Source organism: Xenopus laevis, chromosome 1L (genome assembly GCF_017654675.1).
Source record: "Xenopus laevis strain J_2021 chromosome 1L, Xenopus_laevis_v10.1, whole genome shotgun sequence".
Lineage (NCBI taxonomy): Eukaryota > Metazoa > Chordata > Amphibia > Anura > Pipidae > Xenopus > Xenopus laevis.
In genome coordinates, this window is record NC_054371.1 from 39,543,738 (window position 1) to 39,565,818 (window position 22,081).

Genomic DNA, 22,081 nt, shown 5'->3' on the forward strand with positions numbered 1-22,081 from the left:
TTGCTGAATCACAAACACTACAGAGTACAATCTCCTCTTAGTATTTAAATTGTTACTTCCCTTAATGGTTTTAGGCATAGACAGAGCCTTAGTTCTTACTGACTTATATCTCGCTCACTTAAATGTGAACTAGTGACCAGTTTTGAGGGTAACTCACAGTGGTTCTCTTAAATAGATTTCTCTATCACTAAACCTAACCACTTGTGGTTCTACACTGGAGGAAGCACTAACCCTTCTGTCTCTGCCTGCTCTACTTACTACATCTGCTTAACTCTCACTCTCACTCTCAGAGTTAGTTATTACAGAATCTTTTTCTGATACCAGCTACTATTATTGAGGCCTCCTTCCTTAGGTTCCCCAACACCATTCACCCCCTCCAGCAAGTGGGGTTCAAAGAGCCAAAATACATGGTGACTCTCCTTTTCAAACACTAAGGACACCTGACACCCCTGGCCAATTACAGAACTGCCAGGGAACCTTAAACTCTCCCCTCCCAACAGGCAGGTGCTTTTGTCAAAGGGAGCACAAAAGCATACCTTGAGTAGATGTTACTGTTATAGTTCCTTAGGATGTTGCTCCAACAAACAACTGACTGACACCTAGTGGCCTATATCTAATGCTGTGTAAAAGAATTAGAGAAAGCCATCACCAGTAATGATGCCCATAGCAGCAATCAGCAGTTACATTTTATCAAGATAGAAAACACAGGCAAAGATCTGATTGCTATGAAATCTCTTCAAAAAACTTTAATCCATATGTGCGACTGAGAAGAGGATCCGAAGTGATGTGAGATGTTGCCCACCAACCCGGCTAAACTACTCTGCTTTACAGAAGGAAATGGCCAAGTTAAGGGGGTCCTAACTGAAATGGTTGTGAGGAAGGGCTCTGGAGGAGCACCAAATTATTACTAAGGTTTTCCTTCTTCTTTTAGATTTTTTTCCATTTTATCATTAACCATCCTCTGCTGTAGAACAAGAAAATCAAAGCTGTTGCTAGAAATTGAGATTGAACTTTAAAACGCTAGATATTACCTATAAGTATACAAATAAGTGTCTGTGGTTAAAAGCTCAAAGGAACATCACTACAAAATAGCTTCCTGTGATTAGCAACTCAGTGGTATTTCAATGCGAAATTGCTTGTGTGAACAGCTACTGAAGTTGTCCTGTGGACATGCTTAACCTTTTATTTTTCCATTCTATTTAGAAAGTGACAGATCTGCAGGTCGGTCCATGGGGGTGTTCGACTACATATGACAAATTCGGAAAAACAAGACAAGAGTTAGTGACGTCTTTGCCTGCAAGGCTTTACAAGCTACACTATGTTCACAAATTGCTGCAAATGGTTGTGTCAATATATTCACAGGGAGAATTTGCATTGTGTCTAAAGCTTTAGCTGCTGATTGTAGTTCAGTTTGCAGCAGGCTAATGGCATAAAATCAATTCATTTAAGCCTTTTGGGACAATTTATTTCAGCTAATACCAAAGACATAGCTACTTCTAGCTGTATCTTTATGGAGTTGATCCACTTTACACAGATGGAGATGCAGGTTATTAGTTATTATATCAGCCAAATGCACACATTGCGTGACTCCACCCTTTCCTTCCCCTGACATCTGAAGAACAGTGATTCAGTCAGTGATCATAAAGCACATTTTGAGCATTGATTTCTAGAGCTGCCAGTTCATTTTACACCGGCCTATGCCCAATGCCAAATATATAAAGTTATTGCAAGTAATGATGCCCTGTGACTGAGTGAACTTTAAACAATCTCTGAATTTAACTCTCCTAATAGCACTTCAGAGCTTGAAAGTGTTTTGTGAAAATGTACAGACTGTCTCTGGCTTGTAACTGAACATTTCTCAGAATTGTGAATTTGCAATGAATATTACCAATACATCAAACACAGGGACCCCTTCATTCCAATGAATGTATAAAAAACATCATACATTCAACGTAATAACAATATATAGTGAATAAAGTACCCCTATTGTAAAATATAAGGATATTATAAGTCACCGAGGAGTTTCATGACCATATAAAAGCTTTTATTCAGGTCATGGAACTCCGAGGTGACTTCTAATATCCTCATATTTTCCAAAAAGAGGTACTTTATTTATTATAATACACAAGTTTTAGTGAGCTATGTGACAAAAATTACATCACTACTCACCGTTTATAACTGATGACATCACTAGTCACCGTTTATAAGGATATAATTTACAGGATATTCATGGCTCTTGTGTATTATCTATATCTCTACTGTAAGAGAGTATATAAGTTAAACATTGCCCACTTCCCATATTAAAGATCATTACACATTGTCCATTGAGTTTTTAGTGCATTTTAATATGACAAGGGAAGGGATGTTCAAATTTTTTCAACTCATACAGATTAGCTGCAAATTAACATTTTTGTGATTGGTACGATATTTGTGAATCTGTGCTAAAATTTCCCATATGTTTTGTTTCACCAGGAAAAAAAAAATTTGGGGGCGGGAAAAAAAGACAAGAAAAAATGCCCAATTAGTTCAATGTATTTGGCACAACAAAAAATGCAAGGAAAAATGCCACTGCATTTGGGGTGTAAAAAAATATCCATTGCAAACATGATGAACAAATGGGCGATAGACTTGAATGCATTTGGTAACATTTTGGAAATGTTGTAATTTTATGACATTTTCCTTGATTTTGCTATTTTTTTGTTTTTGATCCATAAGCAACAGTTTCATTGGACAAAGGTCACTGCCGCAATTATGCTGGAATTATAGGGAAAATGCTACATAATGGCTAGATATCATTACTATTTGCTTACACAATTGCACTTGTGGTTGTGAATGACCCTTTGGATGTCTGTAATGTTAGCTTTGTGGGTATTGTAAAAATTTTGAGTTGCAGGCTGGAAACCGACAGAATAGGAAATCGATTCCATATTTATCCTACAGTACTGTACATTATATGGGTGTATACATTTAAAATACAGGTTTACATACTACAACAACAAATAAGCAATACAAGAAGTAATAAGGACCCTGCCCAATAATCTTAATAATAATCTTAAAAGAGAAGAGATATGAGACACAAGGTATGGGGTGGGCAAGATCAGGAGTTGGAAAGCTGAGAGATTTGACATTTAGCATTATATAGTGACATTGAAGCTATGCTAAGTTAAGCTAAATAAGGTTAGGCTTCACTAAAGAAATATATTTTTAGAGATAGTTTAAAGATTGAGAGAAAGCTGGAGAGAACAAGGAGTGAAAGAATGGCTGCAGCCATTGCAAAGTATTAAAGGAGAACTAAAGCCTAACTAAAGAAGTAGACTAGAATATACATGATGTTTTGAGCTTCTGTACCAGCTCAAGGAAACCTCAGCCCTTTAGCAGGGACGATCTGTGCCTCCAAAGATGCCCCAGTAGCTCCTCATCTTCTTTTCTGCTGATTCACTGCACATGCTCTATGCTGCTGTCATTTACTGAGCTTAGGGACCACTCACAATATACAGTACACATAGAATAAACATGTCACAATATAAGGCTGATTAGTAATTAATACAGACAATTATTACATGGCACAACAGAAACCAGTGCAATTAGCATCAGAATGTAGTAATCAGCAAACCTGTAGCATCAGCTTACTGTATATTATAGACTAAGCTCATTTGCTGGATAATTAGTGACGACCCCTAAGCTCAGTTTCTCAACAGCTGCTCAGAGCCCACTGATCATGTTAGTGTCGCAGAAACTTTCCAAGATGGTGACCCCCTGTGACAAGTTTGAAGTCCTGGATCATTGCTGCTATTGAGAGGCTGAAACTTTAGGATGGTGCAATAAGTTCAGCATATAAAATTTTTAGTCATATTATTTTTTAGGGTTTAGTTCTCCTTTAAACTGCAAGTATGTGAATTCTTTAACCTACCCTCATCTCCCTGGCCCCACCAACACAATTGTAATGCCCTTTTAACCTCTCATCCCTTGCGTCTATACTAAATCCAATAAATTCTTAGCTTAGGCAGTGCCAAATAATTCAGTGAAGTCATTCAAAATAAATCTGAAAAGCAGCTGCCTATACCAATAAAATACATAATATAAGGCATAACTATGAAGAATGCTGGTGGACTACATGGTCCAACTAATCGTTAAATATTAATATAATTGGTATTTTGGTGCTTTTGTACAGTTCATTTTAGTTTCTTTAGTGGCTGATCATTGCCAGTTTCAACAGAAATGCAACACTCCCATACTCCCATATTGGAGATTCTTCATTTGAAATGGAAAGACAATCCCCTTGATTGTAAAGTTAACCCGTCGTTTAGGGACTCAATTTTCACTTGGAAACTTTTGTTTTCTAGTCATGATTTCAATAATACGTTAACTCCCTTTATTGTAATCTTCTTACTTGGGCTGTTCTAAAAAATCAAGCTGATTTTAAAATATCTGACCATTGTCTATACATGATTATTAAAAGTGCTTTCCTCTCAGTTTCCAACAAAAATCTGTTTGCTATCCAGAAACATTGAGTAGCCGAGATGATAGCCGATTTGGGGGATAATTTAGAGCTCTTAAATATTAACTATATAGCTTGCAACTTTTGGGGTCCCTCTTCTGACCTTAAACACCCACTTTCAGATACAGCTTTGAGATGGTCAAATTACATTTTATGTGAGATCACCCCACACCCAGTTAACATCGTCAGTTGTTAAATGTAATAAATGTTTTTCTTCAGAGGTCTGGAGAGCTCAACACTTTAAACGAATCCATCTTGGATATGGTCCTCCTCCTTTTTTTTTTTAGTTCAGGTAAGATTTATTTGAACAACAATAGCAGGTACAACAATGGAATCACAAACGTACAGTTCAGCAGGACACAAGCTTGGTAATACAAACCAAGAAGATACATAAAGGAGATTAAGTACAGTGAGAAAACATATCATGTCATACACATGCTGAAGACTAGGCATTCTCAATAATCCACAATTGCCAGACAGAAAGATGTTGCTTGACTGTACCATTTTTCCTAGCAATCAAATGTTCTACGGCCTGAGTTTCTTGAATAGATTTTTCCCATTCAGGGTAGGTGGGAGGGCTCCTATCTTTCCAGTGTTGTGCAATAAGCCTACGGGCCTGGAACAATAACTTGAGTACAATTTTTTTGGCTGGGCGGGCTAACTGGACGGGAGGATCCATCCCCAGAAGGTACCACTTCGGATCCAGCGGGACCTCAAACCCTAACAGTTTAGTAATTCTTGCTTGTATCGCTAGCCAGTATGGTTTTATTACCTGACATGACCAGAAGGTGTGTATGAACGTCCCCTCCTCCTGATTACACCTCAAACACATAGGGGAAATCTCTGGATTCAATTTGTGTAGAAGAGTTCTTGTATAGTAAGCCCTATGAATAAAATACAATTGAAGCAGTCTGTACTTATATATGGGAGAGATTAACAGAGGGGTCAGAAGCACCTGATCCCATTGATCATCAGTTATCTGCTCAACATCCAGTTCCCATCTATCTCTGACCTTCAAGGGCGACCTCTTAACTATGGGCGACAGGAGGGCTTTATAAAACGATGTTATTATGTGACCAGGCTGTTCCTGCTGGAACACCTCAACGACTGGAGACACCGACAACTGAGTGGACCTAAAGTTAAGGGAATGTTGAACTGCTCTCCGGATTTTATAGTAGGTAAACCATTGCGAATCAGGCAGTGAGAAGACCTCTTTTAGGTGGGCAAAGGAAGCTATACCCTGTTCAGTCCAGATCTGCCCCAAGGCATAAATGCCAGCTTCCAACCAGGATTTAGGTGGGGTTAGCATATCAAGGTCCTCCTCCTTTTACATTGAGTATTGTTTGCTAATCTAATCAAATATGATCTCAAATTGAATTTTCCGCTTTTTGGCGGCTACTAAAAAGGCCCTATTTATGTATTTGATTTTAGAGTCTCCCCCCTCCATAAAAGATGTTTTAGCGCAATTAAACCAGAGGCCACAAAAACCAAATCAGAAGACCCTCATCTTAAACACAGTTTTTCTGAAAATTGGTCGCTTTATATTTTGATCAAATTGATTCTAAATTTTGGAGCTGTTACAAATTTAATTATCTTTATTTATTGGGCAATTTTCGTGGCTCTGTGGTATTATAAAATATTTTTATTTTGTTATTCCACCATGCAAGGTTTTTCTTCTTCTTGTTGATCTGGTTATTTAATAATATTTCATGGGTTTATTAGCTCATTATTCCTAGATAATATAATTATCTTGCTCATCTTTATATAATTACTATATACGTTGGAATTGTAAATTGCATAACATGGGCATATATGTCATAAATAAATTTTAATTGTTTTAGGCTTTGAAAAACCCAATAAAAATGATGGGGGAAAAAAAAGAAATGCAACACTGAATATTCTGTGTTCTATAATCCATTCTGACTCTAGACTATATCTGATTTAGCAGCAAGCTTGACTGGCTCAGAATTAATCTGGCTTCACAAACCTTAGAAGTCAATCCCTGGATATAGACATGCACCAGTGCCCAGCTGCACATGCCATCTCCGTTTCTGCTCAGGTGGCCGGATATTAATCTTAGAAAAGGAATCACCTCTTTTTATGGCACTAGATGATGTGTGTCTTCTGTCTTAGGTAGCTGATGGTGGATGACTGACCTCTGTCCCCAGCTGTAAATAATGTTGAGTGCTGGTAGATTTGAGTGAGTGAGTAATCGCTGGCTGGTCTGTAGCTCTGGTCTTTATTCACAATTGCTTTCTTGCTACAAAAAAAGTATACATAAGGTTACCTTTGTGCTGTGACTTTATTTCCCCCATAACTGTTTAATAAAATGCTTCATGGCATTATTATGGTTTAATGACCCTAGCGATGAGGTAGTACTTTCTACTGAATCGTACAGAGCCTGAATAGAAAGATGTTCCCAAATTAAATCATTTTTATATCAATGAAATTGAAGCTTCACAGTTGATATGTGTTTGGTTGGCCATTGCAGTGAATTAAAGGAGAATTAAATCAGAATTAAACCAGTTTATTGATTTTTAACCCATCAATAGCTCTGTTTATGGCATCCTGAAATGTTATTTTTATTTCCATCAAAGCATTAATATAAATGTGTTCCAATTAAATAAAACAATTGTTAATGCAGTGTGTGACACCATTTATCATTTTTTAGTTACACATTCATTTGTTTTATTTTATCAGTATAGATTTACTATATCTATAATTTATATTACATTTCCTACATTCATTTATCACTCTTGACTAATCCTTAATCTTCAATTTACTATCTGACGTATACTTCTTTCACCTTCACCACCCATTTTATTAAGGCAAAGGGAGAGCTCCAATGTGCTGCAAATAAAGTTAATTGTCTTGGGTCATTTATCCTGATTAGTGCAATATCACCTCTGCCATGCTTGCTTTGGTCATTTATTTCTTTTCTTCTATTTTTAGAAATGTATGTATTTTTTGTGATTTGTATTAATATCCTCTAAAAGCTTTATTTATCTGTATTTTTACTCTGAAACTGCAAGAAAATCAACTTTAAAACCGGTTTAAACTATATTTTAAAACAAAATTGCTCACGGACAATCTAAAAATAATGCTTTGAGCAGAAGGTCATTTTCTTGATGTAGAACAATAACAACGCCCTATTTAATCCAACGCATTCATTTAAATCCAGCCCATGTGAACAGTCATTGATTATATAATGATTGCATTTGAAAGAGATTGAGAAGAATCTCTAAATTAACCCACTCACCTTCTCAAAATGAAAACACTTGAAAAAAGTTCAAAGAGGTAATCTGCATGTTTTGTCAAAAAGGTAAATAAACATTACAGAGATTTCTTGCAGAAGATCCACAAAAAGGCTATTACACCTATGGAAATGTTTGATGACCTCCAGTAGATGGGAAGGAAAGCTTTTAGGGATACGGAAAAGGATGTATTACCCTGTTCACAGTCACCAATAGTGATGGGCGAATTTATTCGCCAGGCGCAAATTTGCGCCAATTTTAGAGGTTTCACGGCAGCAAATAAATTTGCTAAATTGCATCGAAAATTCAGACTCATTTTTGGCGGCGTCAACGTTCTTTCGATGCCAGCAACAATATCGTCGCTGGCGAATATTAAATGTACGCTTATTGACTTTAATGCAATTGAATGAAATAGGCGCTTGCAAATTGTCGCTGGCGCCGGAATGGTCGCCAGCGTAGATTTTGATGCCTGCGAATTGATGCCGGTGTCAAAGTCTGCTTTTCATAGACTTTGCTTCCTTACCACTTGAGTGCCTATACATGCCTACCTGGTTCTCTCCAAGGGACAGTATTACTAAAGGGCAAATTGTCGCCAACCACAGCTTCACACCCATCGCACCACTATACCAAGTGCAAATTCGCTACCACTACGCTAATTCACTAGTATACAAAGGTGCGCCCTGGAGCCGAACGCTGGCATTACTTCGGCAGTGCGAGCATTTCATAGAGAAGATGCGCTAGCGTTCGTGCCTAGCGAAAATTCAGTAGTAATCTTGCGCTTAGGTCAATTTGCATACGGCAGCTAATTTATAGTTGTATGGAGGTCTTTATTATCAATGTTTGTGCAAATGCTGGAAGTAACCACTTTTTCTAATACATGTCCAGGGAACCTTAATAAAGACAAGAGAGTTGATATAATGCCCTACACATGAGCCCACTGCAAAATGAATGTTTCATATGTCTGGAGAAAACCGGTTACCCACAAAAGGTTTTTAAGACAAAAAAGTTTAAGTCAGGACTTTGGCAGGCAATTCCGCTTCAAAAGAGGAAAAGTCACCAGCGTTTTTGGAACTTTAATGCATTTTCAGCTCACAGGATATGAGTAAGTAACAGAAGACTGAGCAAGATCTAGCTGCTTTTAAGCACTTTGTTTGGTTTGAGGTGGCGAAGTCAAAGGTAGATGTAACGTTCAGTAAAATCCGCACTTTAGTGAATTTGCAGAGTAACGATAGTTCGCCAGAGCAAAGAGTTGACTGGCGATAGAGTGTGAATGTATGCTAACAACGGTCCTGTTGACTAGTGAATTTGCGCCTGCATCTGTTAGTGAATTGCCAGTGTCCCTGCGTGTGGCAACGCTGGCGAAAAGTCGCTAGCGCTAGCCACTTCACCCTTTAGAAAATCTTCCCCTAAGTTTTACCCAAAGAATCCAGCTTGTCTTTTCTATGTCATTATTGCCATTTTGAACTAAAAACGAAAAAAGTTAATCTATACTCATCCTTATCAAAGAGTAAGACATTCTTGACAAAATCATCTAAAAATATTCCTATATCAATTTAATGATGTTGGCACTTGGAGTACTATTAAAGTAAACCTCCTCTTTCACCCTGCCAGCAAAGGGCACGTCATGAAATGCAAGTTGTTATGCAATGTTGTTAAGCAGTGGTTTCTAAAATGTGGGGCTGATGTCACGCTTACATGAGGGATCCAGTGTTGAGGTCTTGCTCTTGTAGGAGATGCACAAGTCCTTCCACAACATGGGACCAACCTGAGTTTTGTACCAGGGGCCAGTGAAGTAGAAAGTAGCCCACAAGACCAGAGCGAAAAGCAAGGTATCAGGGGATAGGCAACAGGTCCAGATCAAAGGCCAGCAGCACAGGTTTATTTTCAAGGATCAAGTCAAGGTCAGGGCAAACAGAAAACATCAGTGTCATTCAGGCAGTGTAGGACATAACAGAAATCTAAAAAAAAGTTAGGCTTCCTGGCAGGCCTGGATTTATGGCGAGGCTACAAAGGCCTGGGCCTAGGGAGGTAAAATTGTAGGGGCTGCATGCCACCCAGCAGCAATCTAAGAAGCGCTAATCATCTGTGATCCAGTTCATGTGCTTGTGCGCTTGTGTGGGGGGAGGGGTCATGCACCAAGGTAGCCGGCAATAGCACCCTGTGGTCTAGGGACACCCAAGACAGAAATCCATGCCTGCTTCCATGCAACATCCAAGACAAGCAATGAACTGAATTCTTAGCATCATTAAATAGGCAGAGGCTTTGGCACCAATGTCAAGCCAAGCATTCCAGATAATAGATCATGTACCTGTATATAAGATGTGCTGAAATGCATGCATTCCTGAATTATAGAAAGCACTAAGCATAATACTACTAACAAAAGTTGCTTTGTTTCTCAGGCCTGTCATAACAGCAGCTTAAAGAATATGTCACATGAACTTCTCAAGGGTAGGATGTCAGGCTGCAGGTTCTTTTGAAATAGTATATCCGAATGTCTCTGATTTAGTATATTGTTATAAAACCACAAAAGGCAACATAAAGCATAATCTTGAATTATGGATACTTGTGTCATATAAAAATCCAGATAGATGAGAAAAAGTATTTCACTTTTTAAAGCAGGATGCTTCCTTCTTTCTGAAGGCATCTAAATGATTTCTACGATGAAGGCGGAATAACCTACTATACTATACTGCATTTTTATTAACTGTAAGTGAAGAACATAATCCGAAAACCCCTTAGAGGAAAAGCAAGGACATTTCAAACATCTTTTATAGGTCAGTTCTGAAGACATAACGTTTACCTTTTACTATTGTAATCACCACAGGATCCATAAAATGAAAGCTATCTGCCATAAAGCTGCAATAGGAGAAGCATAAAGGAAACTTTTCCTACAAATTAGTTCGATAAGGTGACAATGGTGGACTGCAAATCTATTAACCCTTTACGTTTTTGTATTGCTTTACCTCTTGTAGATGGTATACAGTTATTAAATAAAAAGCAAGTAAGAGCAATAGGCCAAAAGCTTTCATTTCTAATAAATCTTTTACACCACCAGACCTGCCAAAAATTATTTTCTCCATTTTATCCTTATGTTTTGGTACTCTATGGTACAAATTTTAGTCAGTGTGCATTAAAATTGTACCAGCAACTAATGTAAATTGATAGCTTCACCCTTCTATAGTACTTATGTTTCAAATCGGGTAGGGGAGACAGAAGCTTTAGGGGTTTCAATTTCAGTCCTACGATTCATTTCTTTGAATCTTAATAAATTCAGAGGGTGAATAGGCTCTTTTTAGAAAGCCACATTTGTTATGGAGAAACTATGATTGTTTTGTAAAACATTTTTTTTCAATAATACATTTGGGGATCGTTTATCAAAACTGGACAAATTTGCCCATGGAAAATTACCCATGGTAACCAATCAGATTGCTGCATTCATTGTTCAACTTGCAGCTGGCTTTACAAAGCTAATCACTGATTGGTCGCTATAGGTAACTGCCCATGGGCTAATTTGCCCAGTGTTGAGTCCCATTGAGTAAATACAGTCAACACTGACATTGGAAGAATGATGATGTGTGCTTAAAGGGATACTGTCATGGGAAAAAAAAAATTCTAAATGAATAAGTTAATAGTGCTGCTCCAGCAGAATTCTGCACTGAAATCCATTTCTCAAAAGAGCAAACAGATTTTTCATCTTCAATTTTGAAATCTGACATGGGGCTAGACATATTGTCAATTTCCCAGCTGCCCCAAGTCATGTGACTTGTGCTCAGATGAACTTCAATCACTCTTTACTGCTGTACTGCAAGTTAGAGTGATATCACCCCCTCCCTTTTTACTCCCAGCAACCAAACAAAAGATCAATGGGAAGGTAACCAGATAGCAGCTCCCTAACACAAGATAACAGCTGCCTGGTAGATCTAAGAACAACACTCAATAGTAAAAACCCATGTCCCACTGAGACACATTTAGTTACATTAAGAAGGAAAAACAGCAGCCTGCCAGAAAGCATTTCTTTCCTAACGTGCAGGCACAAGTCACATGACCAGGGGCAGCTGGGAAATTGACAAAATGTCTAGCCTCATGTCAGATTTCAAAATTGAATATAAAAAAATCGTAGCACTATTAACTGATGTGTTTTGAAAAAAACATGTTTTCCAATGACAGGATCCCTTTAATAAAAGTTTTCAGACTTTTGATAACTAAGGCCTATGTTAGATTTCTGGCTAAAAGCAAAGGTCCCTTGGACTGCACCTAGGTTTATTAGAACAACTTGGAGGGTTATTTACTAAACCACAATTTTTTCTGGTTGGGGTTTTTTGGGCAAAAACTCTAATTTTTAGTGGAAAATGTTTCAAGATTTATTATACCCCAAAGCTACAAAAAGTCAGAATCTGAAAATCTGCCATCTCAAACCTGCTGAGGTCATGTAGACGTCAGTTTAAAGATATCGTGATCTGCACTGGATTTCGTCCGATAATCCAACAAAAACCAGCTTGTTTTATAAGATGATTGGCAAATTAAGCGCAGTAGTTAATCTTTGTGTGGGGAACTATGAGAATTGCCTAAGCCTGAAGATGCTGTTTATCCTTAGTTTCTAAAATTGTTTTTAGTGAAGTAAAACATTTCCACATGTCTAGTGAGGATTTGCATTTTAGCTCTGCAGTCTTGTTCTCTGTTAGTAATGAGCGAAACAGCCCCACTTTCAAGTTTTGTCCCTACAATGTATATCTAGTGCTAATCTATCTTTTATTCACAGTCTGGCATATTTCCTATGCAAGTCCTGATATATCACAACTTCAATTGCTTGATTTATGGGCAGTCTGTCCCACTCTTGTTTTCTATTCCATCCTTAATATCAAGAGCACTGTGCAAGTGTCAGGACTATTGGGGATTCAATCTCTGGTCTGCATGTTAACTGGACAGTGTACTCTCCTGCTGAGCCACTTGAGGCAGTTGGAGCTCACACTTTGGACTGTGTGCTATTGGTAGATCATTGACCTGTATCTGTGTTCTAGCCCCCTTTGTGCCAGTGCCCTTGATTCCTGATTTGCCTGTTCCTGCTTGTTCCTCAGTCCTGTTAATACAGTGTCCCTGCTCCCATACTTAATCTGATCTCCTGGTTTTGACCCTTGGTTCATGCACTTGTGTTGCCTGCTGCCTGCCAAAGACCTCTTGCCTGTGTACACAGACTTGTATCAGCCTGCAGCCTGCCCCAATCGCTGGTTGTTTTACTGAAATCTTCAGATTATACTCTTTCTCAGTTGTCTTCTGTCTCACCAGCACCAGCTGTTTCTAGTTACCAATGAAACATTGTTCTGAGCACATTTCCAGTATTCTGGTTCTTCTAACACCAAACATGATGTCACCATGTTACCATGCATTTCAGCTCCCACCTGCCAACCACACACAGTTGGTAAATCCTGACAGCAAGAAGTTGAATAGGGGACCTTTTGGCTACAAAGGCCACCCCCTAGAGTTTCAGTTAGATATATGGTATTGAATTATAAAAATGTATGTAAATTGGGCTTTACATTTAAAGACACGTTTCAAGTAGCCCATGTAAACTGGGGATGACTTGACTCAACTTTAGCCAGGAATGGAGGCAGCACCTCCATAACAAAGATGGGAGCATTACTTAAAACATATTAACATTTTTTTGAGAAATATATTCTGTTGAACCGTCGTTCAACAAAGTGCTGAATGATTCCCTAATTTAGAAGAAAACCTCTAAAATTTTAGTTTTTCTGACCAAATTGGATTAGTGCAGCTCCCTTTGACTTTTACAGGACCTCGAGTGCTTTTACTTGCCAGAGTTTTGTATCCGAGTTTTTTGTGGATTTTTCAATTTAAAAAACCTCAAATCTTTAGCGTTTTACAGAAAAAATAGAAATGTTTTTAAATAGGCCCCAAGTGTACATATAAGCACAACAATTGCAATTGTAATGTTATACCTAGATACAGAAATTATTTTGAGCTTATAAATTTAGCATAAAAAGTAAGGGAGTTCCATGGACCTCACTAAAGCGAGCAGACTTTTTATTTTTAAAAATCTTTATTTCTAGCACTGATATATGCAGGGAGGTATAATAAAGTCATAATCATCTTACTCAGGGGCAAATCTGGCCCTCCACCACCTGAGGCAACCTGCTGTAGCTGCGTCCCCCCACCTCCCCCGTGTGCTTACCTTTTTGCGTTGAAAGGGGTCGAGGGGGATCCACGAAGAAGACGGAGGGGTGCCAAGACACTAGAGCAGAGAGCATAATTGCTCTCTCTGCGCTAGTAGATCCAAATTTCCGGTCTGAAAACCGAAAATTTGGCTCTTAGGGCTATTCCACACGGGGAGATAGCGACGCGTTTGCGGTCGCGGCGACAAAGCGCCGCGACAGTCGCCGCGACCGGCGCAGGCGACAGTTTTGTATGGGCGCCTATGTAAAAACGCCTGTGCTAACCACACGAGGCGATGCGCTTTTCAACAGTCGCCTGAAAAAGTCTGGCGAGGCATTTTCAGGCGACTGTTGAAAAGCGCATCGCCTCGTGTGGTTAGCACAGGCGTTTTTACATAGGCGCCCATACAAAACTGTCGCCTGCGCCGGTCGCGGCGACTGTCGCGGCGCTTTGTCGCCGCGACCGCAAACGCGTCGCTATCTCCCCGTGTGGACTAGCCCTTAAAGTTACTAGGAGCAGTATTTTTGCCGCCCCTAGTAACCAGCAGGGCGCTGCCGCCTGAGGCAAGTTTCTCACAGCACCTCTGATCTTACTACCCCAAATTTCTTTTCTTAATTTTGAGAACGGAAGTTTAAAATATGGGGCAGTACCAGAAGACATTGGATTTAAGAGTTGTATACTAAGGATTTCACACCATTTTTTTTACCAAATTGGACACAAAAGATTTGTGTGAATATCAAACCTAGTCAAAACCCTAATTTAAGCATTCCTTATAAAAAGTCCAAAATATTTAATCATTTATGAACAAAAATCACAATTAAAATTGATCAAGTCTAGAAATATAAGGGTTGAAATATACATTCTTATAAAAAATACTTGAATTTACGTCACATTTAGTCACTGAAAAATAACTACTTTGAAAAAACACTTCACAGATTAACAGATTCATTTTTTTTAAAATTTTCTTGGATTACAGCAAAAACTCCTTTCTCTGTCCTTGTATCAGAAAATAACACAGAAGCTCTGTTAGTTTGTCACTAGGTACCTTTTAATTAGATTCTCCCCTATAAGACTCCATTTTCCCTTGGGGAAGGAGGAAGCTGTACAAACACCAAGATACAGGTCAATAGGTCAGGGCAGTGAGCAGTCAGACAAATGTGGAAAAAAAGACAAATCGTTTTGAACATGTGGCACCTAGATAAGGTAAGGAAACAGGCAACATTCCTCAGAATATAAATAAAACGAATTGTGTACCTCGAATCTCCAACAAGATGTGAACTACACTCAGGCAATGAGTCAAAGAAGATCTATACCATAATACATATAAATGTATTATGGCATGTATGTGGCAAAATGCAGTATGGTGACATCATAGTGCAAAGTCACACTTGATGACATCATGTTGAAGGTGGCATTAGCCAAGCTCCTTTTCAAGACAAACATTTTCAAGTTGCCTTAGCACATTTTAAATGAGTGATCTATAAAAGGAAACATAGAGCTTCTATGTTCTTTCAAATGAAAAAGGTTGAGTGTTAAATAGATATCTTGATGACAAAAATGGATATTTAATATGTCTAATGTCTGTCTTAAGTAGAGGTGATTTATTTATAGAAAAGGGCAAATACAAGTCTCACTGGCAGAAACAACAACATAATATTAAATATTGGTACAGGTATGGGATCCATTATCCAGAAACACATTATCCAGAATTATGGGAATTATCTCCCATAGACTCCATTTTATCCAAATAATTAATTTTTTTAAATTTTCTCTCTAATTATAAAACATTACCTTCTACTTGATCCTGACTAAGATATAATTAATCCCTATTGGAGGCAGAACAATCATATTTGTATTTATTCATTTTTAAATGATTTTTTAAGCAGATTTAAGGTATCCAAATTATGGAAAGATTCTATACAGGTCCCATACCTGTAATAGATTTGAGAGTCAACATAAGGATACAAGTGACTGCCTTGTGTCTTTTATTTCAGAAAGTCAGTTGAAATTAACAATTATGAGTCACGAAAATACTCTATTAACTGCAAGTCCAAGTCAACTGAGCAAGATAACTACTAAAAATGTTGAATCGCTTGTTATGTTGTGCAACAGTCATTATAGGTATAATATGAAATTTAATATTGGACTTTAAACTGTAAAATTATTTGTGTAACTTTCCTGTAGGTTCTTCACATCTCGTAATTTACTGATTAATGTGCTATCAGTACAGTATTTTATACTACATTAATTTAGAAATTGATATAATATATGCATTTTTCTTTATTCATACCCATGGCAATATTATACATAGTTGTATACCATAGTGATTAAGTTGACAATGTTTGCTTCAAGTGAACCATTCTGAACCACTGAATATTGATGGGCAAATTTATTCACCAGGCGCAAATTTGTGACGAATTCCCGCAATTCTCCGGCAGCGGAATAAATTCGTGAATCCGCAGAGAAAATTCACCAGCATCAAAAAAAATGGACACCGGCTTCAAAAACAGATGCCGGCGTCAAGAACGAGACGCTAGCGCCGTTTCACAAATTTTTCACTGCTTTTTTTTTACGCCCCAAATTCACCCACCACTACCACTGAACTGAAGTATTTACAAAAACACAGAAAATGTTGCAATACAGAAAAATTTTGGCAAAACACATTTCACAAGAAGACAAACTTATATTGTATTAAAAGGATATGTAAACTGAAAAAAAAAAAGAATAATATAATTGCTCAGGGTGGTTTTCAAAACGATTAAGCTGCTTAATAGCTGCTGATATAATTAATTTTGTAAGAAAAAAGCACCCTCTAACTGTACAGTTGGAGAGGTATTCAAAAGAAATATTTCTGATGTTGCTCAGCTGGCAAAAGAAACCAGAACTTTCGGATGCCCTTTCTCATCTCTTTCCTGAGCAGAGCAACATCAGAAGAGTTCTTTGCTTTCCTTTAGAAGTATTTTTCTAACCAAGGAACTGAACAGCAGGAGGCGACATTGTTACAAAATTCATTTTAAATGAATAACCAGCTTATTCTCCAGTTTTATTTGGTGTGCCTCACTCTTCATATAAATTACCAAAAAAATGCTAGTCTCTGCCAGAATTATTGTTATGTTCAACTCTTTAGAGATATCAAGGATCACTTCAGCACTTTTCTAAACAATAGCTAAACAATGCTAGCGTGATACACCATGTTGCACATTATCACTAAAAAAACAAGTGTAGTAGTTATGTGTGACAGCTCTGTGCAATGTGTGCATTATTGTTCTGCCTCTAATTCATGTTGACAGTCTGCAAAACACAGCTTGTCAACATGAATCTTACTTGCAGTTTTAATTTATCCCTCTTTGTACAACATAGTACCCTACGTGGAATACCCTACTACATGCATTTCTTATACCAGTCAGCAGAGTGAGCCATTATCACTTACATTTTACCTTTTGTCTGAATGGAGAACAATAATTAGTGGTGTAACATACATGTTACATAGTTACATAGTTAAATTGGGTTGAAAAAAGACAAAGTCCATCAAGTTCAACCCCTCCAAATGAAAACCCAGCATCCATACACACACCCCTCCCTACTTTCACATAAATTCTATATACCCATACCTATACTAACTATAGAGTTTAGTATCACAATAGCCTTTGATATTATGTCTGTCCAAAAAATCATCCAAGCAGTTTTACTAGTGCAGGGTAACACTGCATTATATTTTTATTAATTTAAAACAATTTCATTTTTTGATGTCACTGGTCCTTTACATAGTTACAGGATTATTATCCTGTAATAATCCTGTAAATAATTATGATGATTAAATGTGACCAAGTGTTCCACCTACAGAACTTTTTAAAGTAAATTAAAACAAACATTCAATAAAAGTGCTCAAAATTGTTTAAGCTAGCATAACATAATATAAATGTTACAATGGTGCTGTTGCAGCAATTAAGAAAAGATGAATTGCCTTGTGATCCAAAAGCTACACAATAATAGATCTATAACAGGGAACCATGCAGAAACACACTAAGCCTTGATTCAATTTGTTTATTATCTACCCTGGTACTATTCAGTTTGTTACAAACGTATCTCTGTGGTAAGAACTGAGATTCTTAGAATGGGCTTGTAGATATGAATAGTGATGGACAAATAAATTTGGCAGGCATGGATTTGGGGCAACAAAATCTGTCGCAACAAAAAATTTTTACACTTGTCAAAATCGTTGCTTGCATAAAAATTCAGATGCCTTTTGCCTTTAAAGCATTTTGACAAAATACTCGCGCATATAAAAATTGTCTGTTGCGTCAAAATTTTTTGCGTGTCAAAATTATTTTGACGCCCATTGACTTCAATGCGTTTCAATGCGAAGATTCGCCCATCACTAGATATAAATTATTTATCAATTTAACTTTGTACTATCCAGGAGCCAAACAATATTTGTGCATATTTTATACATTATTTCCAGTATGCATTGGTGTGTTGTGTCTGATAGCTTGTATGCTAAGATGTATGGGATGCCTAAAGTCCCAAAACCAGACAGTGTAACCAGGTAACAGTGGGGTACAGTGGCATATCTTGATCTGGCAAGGCTCCCCCCTTCACAAAAAATATTTAGGGGGACCAATTTGCACCCTTCTGCTACCCCTTCCACCCATCCATTCTTACTTACCTCATTCTTAGTGCTCGGCTTTCACACGGATTTTATGCCCCAAAAAACTTTAATTAAAAGGTTAATTAAAAAAAACAACATTTTCCTTCACTTCTTTGATTTAGGGTCTGCCCTGGTGCCTGATTTGCTCAGGGTCTTCATTTTAAAAAGGCAAGCTCTATCCCTGGGTACGAACATATAAAATGAGGAGCTCAATCCACCATGTTTATTTTTTTACAATGTAGGTTTTTTACCATACATTCAGAATAACTGCACTTCATAAAAGCTGGTAATTGTAAATACATCTGTATCATTATTGTTGTCACATGGGTAGAGCATGAATGTTCACTCAATTAAAAAAGATAAAGAAGTCCTATGCAGTGAGCCTAGGACAGGTGGAGAGGACTGAGGGATAAGTAGGAAAACTAGTGGGGTGGTAGATTTGGCTTTATGTGAGTTGTAGTGTGAGGGAAAGCATAGGAGGGGGAAGGGCTTAGCCTTTAAATAGCAAAAAAGAAAGTGCAGGAACCCTTTTACCTTGTGACTCCACAGGAACAGAAAGCATCCCTCCCTCCCTCCCAACCTTGAGGGGATGGTTTGGAACATGGTATGACATGGTTTGACATAGTGGGGCTGCCCTACTGGGTAGCCAAAAAAGGGTCAGTAGTGTTAATGTGGGGTTGGTACTCATGCAACAGTTGTAGGATAGGAAGGAGCATAACAATCCGCAGACTTGGCTGCAAAATTTTGCAGCCAAGTCTGCGGATTGTTATGCTCCTTCCTATCCTACAACTGTTGCATGAGAACAAATTTGTCCTGGCTGGTGTGGCCTGAGTAGGAAAGTGAGCTACACAGGTGGAGATCGTTTGGATAAAACTACATTTTTTCAATGTGGGGTTGGTGTTGGATAGTCTTAGCCTGGAGAATGAGTTTTGTTTAAAAGGGGTAATGTTTATTGTAAGCTTCTGTTAATTTATATGCAGCCTTTAGTGACTAGTGTTTAATACATATGTCAACATGCTATTCAATTGTTAGAATGATGTTGATCTGGTCTGATTGGTCTATTTTTGGTGGATAATTTATCCTAACGTAATATAAAGTTTTTGTAATAAATCAAGCTGTGGCCTTTCCATACAAGACAAGTATTTACTGGGGTGTGGAATTGGGGCGACATCAAGTCATACTCAAGTCATGTTTCAGACCTCAAAAATAAGCATTCATAGGCACAGTACAAAAAAGAGCCATGGACTTAGAACCTGGTCAGCAACAGATTTAAAGTACAGTTATACAGAAACCCATTATCCAGAAAGCTCAGAATTACGGTAAAGCCATTTCCCATGGACTCCATTTTATCCAAATAATTAAAAAACATTTAAATTATTTCCTTTTTCTGTATAATAATAAAATAGTACCTTTTACTTGATCCAAACTAAGATATTATTAATCCATATCGGAATAAAATAAGTTTATTGTATATTTCTAATTAAGAAAGAATGCTGCTATTTCCACTGATTTGTATATGTTTTAAAATGCAGCACATTAGGGTTCTGTGTAGCAATCAACAATCTCATACTGTATTTATTGTTGATTTGAGACAAAATAAATGGAAGATAAATTATATATATAAAGTTAGACAATGTATTCAATGTAACCTTTTTGGTTTGTCAAAGCATTAAAGAAAGTTCTAAAGTGTTTCGTAAAATTCAATTTCCTATTATTTTCTACACTTCATATTTGAAGTTACAGAGTGTATTTCAAATAATTACTTTCAAGGTGATCAATAAAGAATTTTCTGTAACAAAACATTATGAAACTGAAGTACCTTTATGGCCAAGGATTGAAACGCTCCTTACAAAATATTCCAGTCATTCAATTGTAACAAGGTCCTGTGCTACATAGAGTAAAACTGTGTTTTAATACCAGAATTCAAAGATTATGATTTATGAGAAAATTGTATGTTCTGATTTAAAATAAAATGCAAGATTGCTGGGTATAAGAATGGACTGTTATTTGTATTTTTATCAAAAGTCTTGGTATATGGGCAAATTATCTGATTAATGTTTGGTTTTGCAATGTATTTTAGAGCCAGTCTTAGTCTGTAATTTGTAATGGTTCCATTATGCTGTGTATTGATTTATTTTTTCTCTTGGATTTAATCAACCATATTATAAATATGTCAGAGGAAATATGATTTTAAATGTAGCTATGTTGGCTTGGTCATCCATACACTGCAAACAAATCTACTGATCTCAATATAAGAAATTACTATTATCCACCCGAGGCTAGAAGTCATATTTACTCTGACAGCTTGTGTTTTTTTATGTATGTAGTGAGGATATGATAGCTGAAATATATGGCGCATGACCAAACCCATGCATTTTGCTGAGCGTAAACATTCATGAAATCAAGTAAAATTCAAGGAAACTACAAATTTTCACTAAAATTCATCGAAATGTTTCTTTTTATACACATAGGGGGTTATTTATCAAAGTCCAAATTTATCTCAATATTTTCTGCTACAAACTCTGATCAAATCCACTCGAGTTTTTTACGCTTATTTATTACGTTTTCCCGAAAATTTGCTTTTGCTGGAAAAAAAAATCAGATTTTCACAATTTTTCCGCATTTTTCATCCGGTTTTCATGATTTGTTAGGATTTTTCACCCGAAAACTCAGATTTTTGTGCGAAACCTTTGTGGTATTGCATGAACCCCAGCACACTTCTCCCATTGACTTATATGCAACCTCGACAGGTCTGAGATGCCGGATTTTCTGATTCTGACTTTTCCATCCTCGAGGTTTAATTAATTCCGAAAATCTCCTGATTTTTTTTTTTATAATATCAGAAGAGTTAAAAATTCGTGATTTTTGCAAACGGAGTTTAGTAAATAACCCCCATACTGTATATGTTTCCCTACATTGTTAAAGGAGAACTAAACCCCCCTTGTAATAAAAGCCCCCATTAACTTCCTGCCATCCCCCCTTTCCTCTCCACTCTGTGCCTTAGTTAAAAAGAAGCCCCTGAAAAAAACCCTGATCTTAAACTGCAGAGCAGCGCAGCAGAGTTCCCGGGTGCCATCTTCTGAACATTCACGTTTTTTCGGGTCTCTTTGCCACCACAAAGCCTGTGGGAGCATGCACAGTTGGGCCTAGCCTAGCTTCAGTTGTGCATGCTCCCATCGGCGTTCTGACTCGAAAGAACGTGAACATCCAGAAGATGGCGCCTGGATACTTCGCTGCGCTGCTCTGCAGGTCAGGGTTTTTTTCAGGGGCTTCTTTTTAACTAAGGCACAGTGTGGAGAGGGAGATGGGAGGGGAGTGATACCATGAAGTTATAAAGGGGGGGGAGGGGGTTAGTTCTCATTTTAAGAAGCTCTTTTCCCCTTTGCTACAAATTTTCTTCATAGATAAAAATTGTAGCAGAAAACCTTTGTCCCAGTTGCTCAGGCCAGAAATTTTTCAAATCAGGTTGCCTAAAAGTCTCTTAATTTTCCATGAACTATGCACTATAGTGAA